This window comes from Sorex araneus, chromosome 2, assembly GCF_027595985.1.
Source record: "Sorex araneus isolate mSorAra2 chromosome 2, mSorAra2.pri, whole genome shotgun sequence".
NCBI lineage: Eukaryota > Metazoa > Chordata > Mammalia > Eulipotyphla > Soricidae > Sorex > Sorex araneus.
Genome location: NC_073303.1, coordinates 315,539,449 through 315,552,378, shown reverse-complemented (window position 1 = coordinate 315,552,378; position 12,930 = coordinate 315,539,449). Strand labels below are relative to the sequence as shown.

Genomic DNA, 12,930 nt, shown 5'->3' with positions numbered 1-12,930 from the left:
AGACAGAAGTAAGAGTTCAATTTTTTGCTGGTAGCTGTCCAGTTTTCCCAGCACCACTTGTTCCTGTCCCTAGGAGATCTCGACTCGGAAACTGGCTCTGGCTGTTCCCAGCCTCGAGGCTCCAGACACCATCCCCACTGGTCCTGTACCTGAATAGGGGGAGATTAAGAGAGTCCTTGAAAGTTGGCTGCTAGTGGCGCGGTCTGCCTGTGTTCCCACTCCTTGGAGATCTGCACAAAGTTGTTCTTGATTTGGTTTAATTCATATAATGTCCCCAGACCAAGTGTTTCACCAATGGAGATGAAGATAAGGAGAATGAGGACGAGAATGAATTTGAGATAACAGTAATAAAAGCTCCAAATGTTGTTTTCCCTATCTCAAGAGATAAAAAAGAAAGATAATGAGGAAGATGATGAGGGTTATGAAGAATATATAAATATTAAACCAATCAAAGAAAAAAAATACTCTCAAAATCTGCTCCTTTGAAAGCACAGAATATGGCAGAGACAGATTGATGATGATGATGAGGAGGAGGAGGAGGAGGAGGAGGAAGAGAAGGAGGAGGAGGAGAATGGCTATGGCGATTAAGATGATGAGGAGGAGAAGGGAGAAGAGGACAAAGATAGTAATAAAACCCTGTCAAAGAAGCATCAGGAAATAGACAAATAGTCCTGAAGCCAAGCCAGAAAGTAGAAGGAAATGAACCAAATGCATCTTTCAATCTTGGAAATTTGAACTCCAACAAATGTGTTCCTGCATTAAAAACTGGCAGTGATATCTCTGCTAAAAATGAACTTGCTGTTGTAGATATCAAAATTAGTGCATCTGGGAAGTATAATTATGTGAATTTTGTAAGTGCTGACGACTTGGGTAAAGCTTTGGAACTTGTTATTATAAAATGTTTGGCAATAAATTTAAATTTAAAAAAAACAAAGGAAAAGGACAGTAAGAAAGATTAAAATACAAGGACACTTTTGACTAAAAATATGTCTTACAAAATTATTCAGGATGAATTAAAGGAAGTATCTGAGGATGCTCTGGAGATCAGTTTATTCAGCAAGGAGAGAAGAAGTAAAGTAATTGCTTACATTGAGTTTAAATTGACAGAAGCTCTTGCAGAGAAAATCTAAGGAGAAAAGCCAGGAATAGAGATAGATGGATTATCCATTTCTCTGTACACTAAAGGAAAGATCAAATTCAGGACAATGGAGGTAGAGCACATTTGTAGGTGAATCTAAAGCTCTGGTTTTAAACAACCTTTAGTAAAGTGCAACATGAGAAACTCTTACTGAACATATTGCAGAAAGCAACTTTTATCAAAGTTCTCCCCAAACAAAATGGCATCAGTAAAGGTATTTAGAATTCACCTCATTTGAAGACATTACAGAAATTTAAAATTCATATAATAAAAGGAAAATTAAGGACAGAGCAATCGGGCTGGACCCAGAGGATTATCTAATGCAAGAAGCAAGCCACCCAAAACATTTTGTCAAAAGTGGGTCTAAGGAAACCATGGAAGAGATGTTAAGAATCTTTTAATGCACATATCTCCCATCGCGAATGATCCCTCCAATCGTCATTGACTTAGTGACTCCTTCTCTATTCCAGCTGCCTTCTCCCCCAGCCCATGATATAGGCTTCCAATTATGGAGCAATATTCCTGGCCCTTGTGTCTACTGTTCTTGGGTATCAGTCTCATATTATGTTATTTTATATTCCACAAATAATTGTAGTCCTTCTATGTCTATCCCTTTCTTTCTGATTCATACTTTCCATGGCCATCCACTTATAAACAAATTTCATGACTTCATCTTTCCAAACAGCTGCATAATACCTGTTTTACGTCAGAGAAAAAAAATCTGATTTATAGATTTTAAATGACTTGGCAAGTATCAACACCTTCAAATTTATGGAACAAACACTTAAAATATATTATTTTCTAAAATTTAGAGTTTTTATTGTCATAATATCTTTTTTCTGTATTTCAATGATGTATTAAAATATTTTCTTCATTGTGACATGCTAACAAAAGGGATTCAAAAGTCAAGTGGAAGATTAATAGTTATCATATAGATATGAAAGTAAGATTACATTGAAAACAAAAATATATTATCTTCCTATACACTAAAATAAGAAAATAGTTTGCCTCTGTATAGTCTAACTAAAGAGTTCTTAGGTCGATTTTTATAAGATGAATTGGCATTTAAAAAGAGTGATATATTAGAAAGCACTGTGGGAAATTAATAAGATTTAAATGCAAGAGGAAAATGCATTTTGTGCTCAAAAAGTGGTGATTACCATGCTGTGCCCAGGAAGGAAGGGTTGAGAGAGAGAAATCCTGCCCTGCTGGTGCTGCATGAGGCAGTGGCTCAGCTCACAGTCTGGAGGCATTTCTGTGAGCTGCTCATGTCCAAAGTAGTTCAGTTGGCCTCTGGGATCTGCTGCGGGATGTGCGGGCGATCCCAGGGGGCGGGGGTACGACCCCGCCCTCTGCCGATATTTAAGCCCAGCAGCCACACCTGTGTGGCCTTTCCGCTGCTGCTGCTGCTGCTGCATGAGCATGAGCACGATCCTGGAGGCCAACCGAACTACTTTGGACACGAGCAGCTCACAGAAATGCCTCCAGACTGTGAACTGAGCCACTGCCCCATGCGGTGCCAGCGGGGAAGAGTTTCTCTCTCCAGGCTTTTCCATCTTATGAGCACCACAAAAGGGAAGTAAAAGCTTGCAGTGATGAAATTTCTGGCAGAATTTCCCCTGGACTTTATACAGAAATCCAAAACCTAATATCTTTTAATTGTCAGCAATGTGAAACGGTTCCTTTTTAGCAGGTCTGACTTTGAAGGGAAACTCCAAACAATAATAGTGAGTTTTTTGTTGAAATATTGAAGGTAATCAAAGTAGCAGCCATATCTCTAGACTGTAAACTAAGCCATGGCCCCATGACGGCCGAGGAGAGGAAATATCCTTCTTTCTCAGTTCTTTTCCCTTTTTAGGAAGAAACATGGTGTGGTGTCAGCCATATTATGAGGTCTATTAGCAGGCACAAACTTGGTGGCGCGGGAAGGAAAAAAAATGAAAAAAAAATTATGTACTTGGAATAGCGGAACACTTGGGCAGTCTTGGGCCAGGGCCGATACCAGCTCACTCTACATCGAGATTCCACCTGGGTGGCCACACTTTTCTGCGGCTGCTTTGCTACTGATCTACCAGAATCCAGAGGTCAACGAGACTACTTTTGGTTCCGGAAACTGCTTTCAGCCATGTGTCAACACTGTGAACTAAGACATAGCCCCATGCCAGCCTAGGACGGGAAATATCCTTCTTCTCGTTTTTTTTTTTTCCTTTGTCAGGTGGCGTGGCGTCAGCCATATTATGAGGACCATTAAGGAGGCACAAACTTGGTGGAGCGGGAAGGAGGAAAAAAAAGAGTTATGTACTTGGAACAGCGGGACTTCATATCTCTTCATTCTCAGTAATGGAAAACTAACTATCAAATGCTTCCTTGGCAGTAGGGCTGTCTTTTTTTGGGGGGGAAACTCCAACAACAATAGTGAGTTTTGTGTTGAAATATGGAATGTAATCAATGTAAAGAGAAAATGAAGTGAAATGTATCAGTAATGCAGGCGGAGGTGGGGGGTGGGGGGTGGGAGGTATACTGGGGTTTTTGGTGGTGGAATATGGGGACTGGTGAAGGGATGGGTGTTTGAGTATTGTATAACTGAGACATAAGCCTGAGAACATTGTAACTTTCCACATGGTGATTCAATAAAATAAAAATAATAATAAAAAAAGAGGAAAATGCAGTTTTACTTTCACTTAACAATAGCGAAGAACACAGTCTTACACATACATATATATTTTATGTATATTTCATTCCCCTGAACCAGCAAGAGCCTCCAATATGGCAGTGTTGGGAAAGACAAGTAAGGAGAGGCTGCTAAAATCTCAGGGTTGGGCTGAATGGAGACGTTACTGAAGCCCGCTCGAGTAAATCAATGAACAACGTGATGACAGTGATACAGTGATATGTATCTGGAAAATAAGAGGATGTAATTTATTTCTTCTATACAGGTGTTGCATCCTCATTTATAAGACAGTATGGTTATGTGCTTATTTTTCTTGTATGCAGAAGGCCAACATGACTTTAAATAGATTTGAGCTTTCTTGTATTTATTTCATAAAGATTTAATACAAGTAAGTCCTGAAATATATTCTTATTATATATTACAATTTTATTATAACTGGATACTGTTAATTATATTAGACTTACATAGCTAATTCCTCATAAATGATAGGTAAGTATAAAAATGGAATTCTCTAATTGTTTTACTTTGTTCTGACAAGCCTTCAATTTCTATGGACATTGCTCTGGGTTTAGAAGTTATAGAAAATTTATAGCATATTTTTAAATTTATATATGTTTTGTAAGTTCATTATAAATAAATAAAATATCTGCAATATCTCTAGACTAGAAACTTAGTTCAAAAGCATAAAGTGTGAAAAACTTACAAAATTATGGAATTAAAAACATCTAATTTTCTTTAAAGATTTACAGTGTTAAAAGATTCATAAAGTTTCAGATTGAACAGAGAAGAGGCCAGGCAGTCTGGTGAGCAACGCGGCCGGAGAAATGCTCTGGACCGGAATCCGGGCCAACAACACCAGGGATCCAGACGAAGGAGGTACAGCTGGGACGCCTTCTCCAAATGGAGCCCTGGCGACACTGAGCAGCAACTAACAGGGTTCCGGGTTGCGGGACTGGAACACATCCGAACCTAGCGGCCGCGCGACCTTTTCTAAAAACTGAAGACATACAATATTTTAAATCTTTTAATGGAAAACCAATTATCAAGTGCTTCCTTAGTAAGGCTGTCTTTCTTGGGGAGAAACTCCAACAACAATAGTGAGTTTTGTTTTGCAATATGGAACGTAATCAAGGTAAAGAGAAAATGAAGTGAAATTCATCAGTTATACAGTGGGGGGTGGGGGCGGGGATATACTGGGAATTCTGGTGGTGGAATATGGGCACTGGTGAAGAGATGGTGTTTGAATATTGTATAACTGAGACATAAACCTGAAAACTGTGTATCTTTCCACATGGTGATATAATAAAAATTTAAAAAATAAAAATAAAAGATTTATAAAGTTTCATCTGTAACACTTCTTCTTTGGATAGATCTTTTCTTTTATTACTGCACCCCTTCCTAGGCTTTCTGGCTCTCTCTCTTTCTTTTTCTCCCTCTCTCTCTCTCTCTCTTTCTCCCACTCTCTCTCTCCCTCTCTCTCTGAAATTCTTGAGCCAGAATTTCCTTGAATAACTTAGATTCCTGTCGTTTATTCTCTTTCATACCTACTTCAATGTCAGAATCACACAGTATAACAATGGAAAAATTGTTATAAAAATCACAACATTAGGGGCTGGAGTGATAGTACAGTGGCTATGATATGGTGTTTGCATTGCACACAGCTGGCCAAAGTTCAATCCCCATTCCCCCATATGGTTCCCTAAGCACCTCTAGGAGTGATCTCTGAGAGTAGAATCGAGAATAAGCTCTGACACCACAAAAGGAGACCCAAAATCAAAAATCGCAACTTAATCTTCACCAGCCACCTAATTGATGTCTTTCTTTCTTTCTTTCTTTCTTTCTTTCTTTCTTTCTTTCTTTCTTTCTTTCTTTCTTTCTTTCTTTCTTTCTTTCTTTCTTTCTTTCTTTCTTTCTTTCTTTCTTTCTTTCTTTCTTTCTTTCTTTCTTTCTTTCTTTCTTTCTTTCTTTCTTTCTTTCTTTTTTTTTGCTTTTTGGTTCACATTTGGCAATGCACAGGGGCTACTCCTGGCTCATGCATGCACTCAGGAATTACTCCTGGCGGTGCTCAGAGGATCATATAGGATGCTGGGAATCGAACCCGGGTTGGCCGTGTGCAAGGCAAACACCCTACCCGCTGTGCTATTGCTCCAGCCCCTGGTGTGTTTCTTTTCCACTTTAAATTAGCAATTAATAGAAGCACTGAATGAATATTTCAAATTAAATACTTGAGAGTTATTCCTAGAGCATTTGCCCTTAATCAGGGTAAGGCATGTTTTGGGTTATTTTTGTTGTTATTGTTGTTGTTAGCCAGGGGTGGAGGGGCTGGGGGGTGGGGGAGAAGGAGCAGTAGCGGAGCTTAGAGGTTTGGGCCATACTTTATGGTGCTACTACTGAATGTGAAGGAATTAGTAAATTAGTAAATTTACTAATTTACTAATTCCTTCACATTCAGGAATTCCTTCACATTCAGGAATTTACTAATTCCTTCACATTCAGGAATTACTTCTGGGATGCTCAGGGGGCCATTTTGGGTACCAGAAACCAAACCCTCATCTCATGCCAGGGAAACACCATACCCGATCTCTCCAGTTCCAGGGTAGGGTCTTTTAAATCCCGAGTAAGTGTAAAATATTCTTTGTTTCACATTCTGTGCTTTGGGAGGAAGGCAACTTCATTATTAGCATATATTTGATGCATCCCTTTAAAACATTATCAGGCAGTCATCTACTGCCATCTTCCTATGCAGTTAATAGTCCTAGAGTTTAACTCCAAGATATCCTTTTGTTAATCCACTTGTTCTTAGCCTACCAGGCATGTAGCCAACTACAAGTCTGCAAGTTTCTCTACCAATTACATTGCTGCTGTGTTCCCTTGTCTTAAAGTTGCACAATAAAGAGCCGACTAAGATAAACTACCATGTCTGATTTTCTTGAAAATACATGAGATAATCCAAGACCACTTTGGGATTTTAGGAAGATAATGTATTCTATTTATTCAGTACAGTGGTTTCTTTTAATGTTATTAATAAATGCTTCTTTGCAGGTGACCTGAAGGTTACTAAGGTCTGTCAATATATTTGAATATGAATCTTCCATAAAATTTGCTTGGAATTTATTCCTAGGCTACCAAGATAAGGTAGAATATCTTGTTATATTGTATTCCAGGTTTAAAAATAACTTTTTCTAAGTCTTTTTGTAATGTAATTTATTTTCTTTGTAAGTAAATAGCAATTTCTATTGTTTACTTTTAATTTTGTTTATAAATGCAAGCTAAATTGTTCAGTTTATTAGAAGACATACTTTATGGTGACATTCATTTATTTTCTTTTATCAATATTTTTATCTTTTGCTTTTTGGGTCACACCCAGCAGTGCTCAGGGGTAACTCCTGGCTGTGCACTCAAGAACCACTCTGGCGCTGCTGGGGGATCACATGGGATAGAGCCCGGGTTGGCCATGTGCAAGACAAACACCCTCCCCACTGTACTCTTGTTTTGGCCCCACATTCATTTATTTTCGATGGGTGAATACTACACAAAAACCTATTTTTTTTTATTTTAGTTGTCTTATATGGAAATAAAAAACAGGGAATTCCATATAGTCAGTGAGGTGGAGTGGAAAATAGAGTATGGATAAAAAAGGAGAAAACTTGTTTTAGAAAAGGCTGTACATTTTAGTGATATTTCTCTTTTTGTGCATGAGAGAGAGCAGATCCGTCCTTGTTCTGAAATATCCCAACATACCTCTCTTTTACGATATTAATTCTTCTACCTTTATTGCCTAACTTGTACTGAGACAATAGCCAGAGATTTTACCTCAGATCATAGATATAGTAAGTACCTAGCAGGGCTGAGACATTTTTTACACCTCATGGCACGTCACCTTTATTTCACTTTAATCCTCTCCTTTAGAGGATTAAATAATCTAAACGCTTAGAATCTAAACGCTGGAAATGGGAGTCTCCCGGTGGATAGTTCCACAATGAATTTACCACATCATATTCAATCGAAGGTTTTGCCTGACCGATGTCTCTGTTGTCCCAAAATTCCAAACAGGATCAGACCACCATCTCCTTCTTGCAAAATTCTACTTCACAGAGCAGGGAGAAAAGTATGCAAAATTTAAGTCTAAGAAGACAACACCCAGAATGGCCACCAACTGGGAGTTCTTTGACACTCTTGCAGCAAAGTGGGAAGATGCCGTCCTTGATAACATCAACGAGGAATATGATAGACTGGTTCAGCGCCTCCATGTCTGTGCAAAGAATGCAGAGAGTGAGAAAGCCACAAACAGACGCCTGTCTTCAGAAACTCTCGAGCTCATTCGTCAATGTGGTTTGGCACTAGCCTCAGGCAACCACAAGCTAACGTCTGAGTCACAAAACTGTGCAGAGATGCGATAAAGGAAGACCTCAAAGAGAGGAGAGCAGCAATGTTGGCCAGTGAAGCAGAAGCCAGGAAAAGTATTCACAACACTTGTCTGTCCTTCGCCAACTGCAAGACCAAGATCACGGCCCTCCGATATCCCAATGGATCTATCACATCTTCCACAAAGGCAATGGAGAAAATTATTCACAACTTCTACTCAGATCTTTTTGACAGCCATGTCCATCTGCCCACATACCAAATTCCGCAGGACTAATATGTCGTTCCCAACGTTCTCCCTTCTGAAATCTGACATGCCATTTGCTGGTAAAGACGCGAATAGCACCTGGTCCGGACAAGGTCAGACCCGAACATCTGAAGAATCTGCCGTGAGTACTCATCAATACACTGGCCCAACTCTTCACACACTACATGTCTGAATGCAAGGTTCTGTCCTAGTGGAAAACCAGTAGGACCGTTCTGTTGTACAAGAAGGGAGACATCCACAACATTGGCAACTATCGCCCAATCTGCCTGCTGTCTGTCATCTACAAGTTGTTCACTCGTGTCATCCTGAATAGAATAGGCAGAACACTAGACGAAGGACAACCATGAGAGCAAGCTGGGTTCCGAAGGGGATTCAGCACAATAGACCATATCCACACAGTGACCAAACTCATTGAAGTTTAGCAAGAGTTCAAGATGCCGCTCTGTCTAACGTTCATCGACTTAAAGAAGGCCTTCAATTCTTTTGAGACTGAGGCGGTCATCGAAGCCCTGGCCAAACAGGGCATTCAAACTCAATATATCAAAATCCTCTGCGAGCTGTATTCTGGATTCACCATTCTACAAGGAAGTGATCATTGATGTAAAGAGAAGGGTGTGGCAGGGTGATACCATTTCACTGAAACTCTTCAGTGCCACCCTCGAGAACATCATGCGATGACTGGAATGAGAAGGAATGGGAGTGAAGATAGATGGTTGGCAATTACACCACCTCCACTTCGCTTATGACATCGTTCTCATAACACCAAACATTAGCCAAGCGACACAAATGCTGGCCGACTTGGACCATGAGTGTGGAAGTGTCGGATTGCAGCTGAATCTCAACAAGACCGTGTTCATGAAAAACAAACTGGTCCCTGAAGCTCCATTTGCTCTCAATGGAATGAACATCTCTGAATGCAGCAGCTATGTGTACCTGGGTCAAGAAATCAAGATGAGGAATGACTTGGTGCTGGAACTGCGCAGGAGGAAGAGAGCAGCATGGAATGCATTCAAGAGCGTCAAAGAGGTGGCTAAGAGAACAAAGAGCTTCCGACTCCGGGCACATCTTTTCGATTCCACTGTTCTTCCTGCACTAACATATGCCTCAGAGACCTGGGCCCTATGCAAACAGGATGAGAATGCTATTAGGGTATCCCAAAGAGGAATCGAAAGAGATATGCTGGGAATATTATGTCTCACTCAAGTGAGAGAAGGAATCTGGAGTTCTGACCTCCATCGACGGTCAAGAATCAGGGACGCTGTCTTGTTTGCTAAGGCATCAAAAATCAGATGGGCCAGTCATGTAATGCGATTCAGAGATGACTGCTGGACTAGAGTTATTACTGACTGGATTCCACGGGACGTCAGAACACCTTGTGGCCACTCACCAAGTAGATGGTCAGATTTCTTCGTCAAATCCCTGAATGAACGATTTGAGGCTCTTCCTGTTCCTGGAGCAAGCAGATATCATTGGGCTGCACTAGCTTGCCACAGGGACAAATGAAGACGTTACTGGCGCCTGCTCGAACAAATCGAAGATCAATGGGACTACAAGTGATACAAGTGAATCCTCTCCTTCATTCTCATTGAACCTATTTGTCATATAGGGAACAGTCTGACTCCTTGAACAAAAATACCCTTATTATTCATTGAATTAGACAGAACCTTCCAGAAATAAAACTTCTTCAATAACACGTATTCTGTTTCACATTTGACATTTCTGAATCAACATAAGATTGAAATATTTTCTCCATTCCTAATTTTTTCCATTAAAAAGAAAGCTTTGTTCCACAGAGTGCAAAAATGTCCCATGCTTGAAATTTTACTACATTGTAAGAGGAATTCTATATAAATATCCAGAATAATCCATTAGACAAAATTTTACAACAGAAAATATCATAAAAATTTTTATATAATCCTTATAAATCTCTTTAAATGTAAATATGTAAACCAAATCACACTTTTTCATATATTAGAAATTTAAATTCCTTATCTTTATAGTAGTTATAAGGAGAACACCATTTCATATCTAAATTCTAATAGCACAATAAATTCAATATATTAATATTTTTAGGATTTGAAATGTGAATGAAAATCTACACTACTTTACTAGAAGTGTAAAAAGTATGTCAAAATTAGTTTTAAGAAAATAAAACTCACACCAAAGACATACCTATTTAATATTTTTCAAACTGATCACACAAGTGGAAATAACACACACAAATAGGATTTTTCAAAGAGAGGAATACTTTCAAATTGTGTGACTAGTTTAATATTATAAGGAATCACATTTCTTTTGCTTAAGTACCTTTTATCAGGAATTTTTTTCTCTTAGGCATTATATGTGGTCTTAGACCTCTAGGGTTTCCTGTAATAGAAAACTCTTCAAACATTAAAATTCTCAAACAGTGCAAGACTCCTTAGGATGTTTGAGTGGTGGGGGACTAAGGAGTAAAAGAAGCCTCTGTCGGTGCTGAGACTATTCCCTGCACAGTTCTCAGGGATCAGCATGCTTGGGGGCACCATAGTATGCCAGGGGTCCTACAGGCTATTGCTGCAAAGCACGCTCTCCAGAACTTAAGGTGTCTTCCCAGCCCCTCAGGTTTATTTTTATTTTTTAAAGTAACTGATTATGATTAGTTTCTCATAGAAAGGTTCTGAACTTGACCTGGGTGTTAAGTAAAATGTAAAATAAAGAACCTCTTCTATATTCCTCTCTGTAGAAATGACTGCAGTCTGCCATGACAGTATTTGAGAGTACTCTCTCTGAGCTTTTGTTATAGTATAAATATATCCGCATTAGTATTAGGGAATTGTGATAACCAAAGTCTTCAGATTATTTGATAAAAAGTACTTAATTTAGCATATTTAATCAGTTTCTAAATAGTATAGCTATGGGTGTTAGAAAAGAAACAGACACATGAATATTGATACACACATACGTGTTTGTGTAGGAATGATTCATTTATATATTTGAATATTTGTAATGCATGAATATTTGTAACTTCATTGCCTACTGAACTTTGGCCTCAATGCAGTAAAATTGTGAATTTAAAGTAAATAATAATTAATATTGTATTATTATAATTACACTTCATGACATCAGGTTAATAAATATATCTACATTCCTATATTTGACTATATTTGCCCTAGTTTATTAAATTAGTTAAATTAGCACAATTTTCTCTCCTACTAACCTGGTATTCAGGGATCTCGTGTATAAAAGAGTGAAGGGATATAAAATAGATTTTTCTCAATTAGGTAGAAATGACCCGGAAAGAAAATACAGTAATTTCACTGGCTTATATAATTTTTCTTACTGAGATTCATCATGCTTTATGAAATTAAATCTATATTATTATTATCAATATTATTCTACCCTAGTTACATTTATTTCTTAAGAATAGGGCAATTTAAGGTAAAATTCAGTTTATCAGGCTTATTTTCTGGATAGAATTATTTTTAGTCAATCATTTTTTTTTTGTTTGGGGATGACACCTGATGTGCTCAGGGTTTACCACTGGCACAGTTCATGAGAACTATATATGGCACTGGGAATCACACTCAAGTCTGCTTCTTGCAAGGTATGTCTCTTAATTCTGTTATTTCCAGCTCCTTCAATCAGTGATTAATAGGATATAGATTCTCTACTTTCAATCAAATAAATAAGGCTTACAAGAATACAAGTATGAATATTGCCACACCATTCCTATTACCAAAGTGCCAATATTCTTTGCCAATAATCCTCAAAATCCTTCTTATCAACCTATCCCTCGTTCCTACTTGGCAACCTCAGATCTATATTCAGAGTCTAAAAGTTTGTTTTGTTAGGACATCAATTGTCCTAATTTTGTTCTTGTATATACCAACTCTGACTGAGACACTGAGGTCTTTTGCTTTCCCTCTGATTTATTTTACTTTGCAAGATTTCTTCTATTTCTACACATGTTGTAGCAAAAATGTAATCTTTTTTTTCTTACAGTAAAGAAATATTCATTAAGTATATCAACTACAATTCCTTTACAACTCATCTGTTGCTAGGCCTATTTCCAGTTTTTTTTTTACTAAAGATAACACTGCAATAAATAAAAATGTGCATATGTTTAATAATTAGTGTTTTTGTATTCACTGAGTACAAATTCACTGAGTCTTGAGGTAAAATTGCTGGACTAAAAAGTAGTTTTATTTTTACTTTTTAAAATAAATATCCATATTACCTGCCAGAGTTTGCAACTCTTTGCATAAATAACAGTGAATAATAGCACTTTGTTTTTCTCTTGCACAGCACTTGTTTCTACCATTTTGAATATAAGCCATTTTCATTGTTGTGAGGTGATATCTCAATATCACTTTGATTTTTTTGTTTTTTTTAACTTTTAATTAAAAAGTAGCATTGCAATTGAAATATTTTAATACAATACTTTAATACTTAAAAGGTAATCTTTTAATTAGAGCAAGTATAAACAAGAACTAAATAAATGGCTGATACTTT

General features: G+C 37.9%; 1 long non-coding RNA gene across 1 annotated transcript in view; it reads left to right on the top strand.

The window, feature by feature from the left end:
* LOC129402482 (uncharacterized) overlaps positions 1–4,958 on the top strand; it is a 176,908-nt gene extending 171,950 nt beyond the window's left edge. Inside the window, exon 5 of the long non-coding RNA XR_008628674.1 lies at positions 4,551–4,958. This is a non-coding gene — a long non-coding RNA (uncharacterized LOC129402482). The remainder of the gene's footprint in view (positions 1–4,550) is intronic.
* The last annotated feature ends 7,972 nt before the right edge of the window (positions 4,959–12,930 follow it).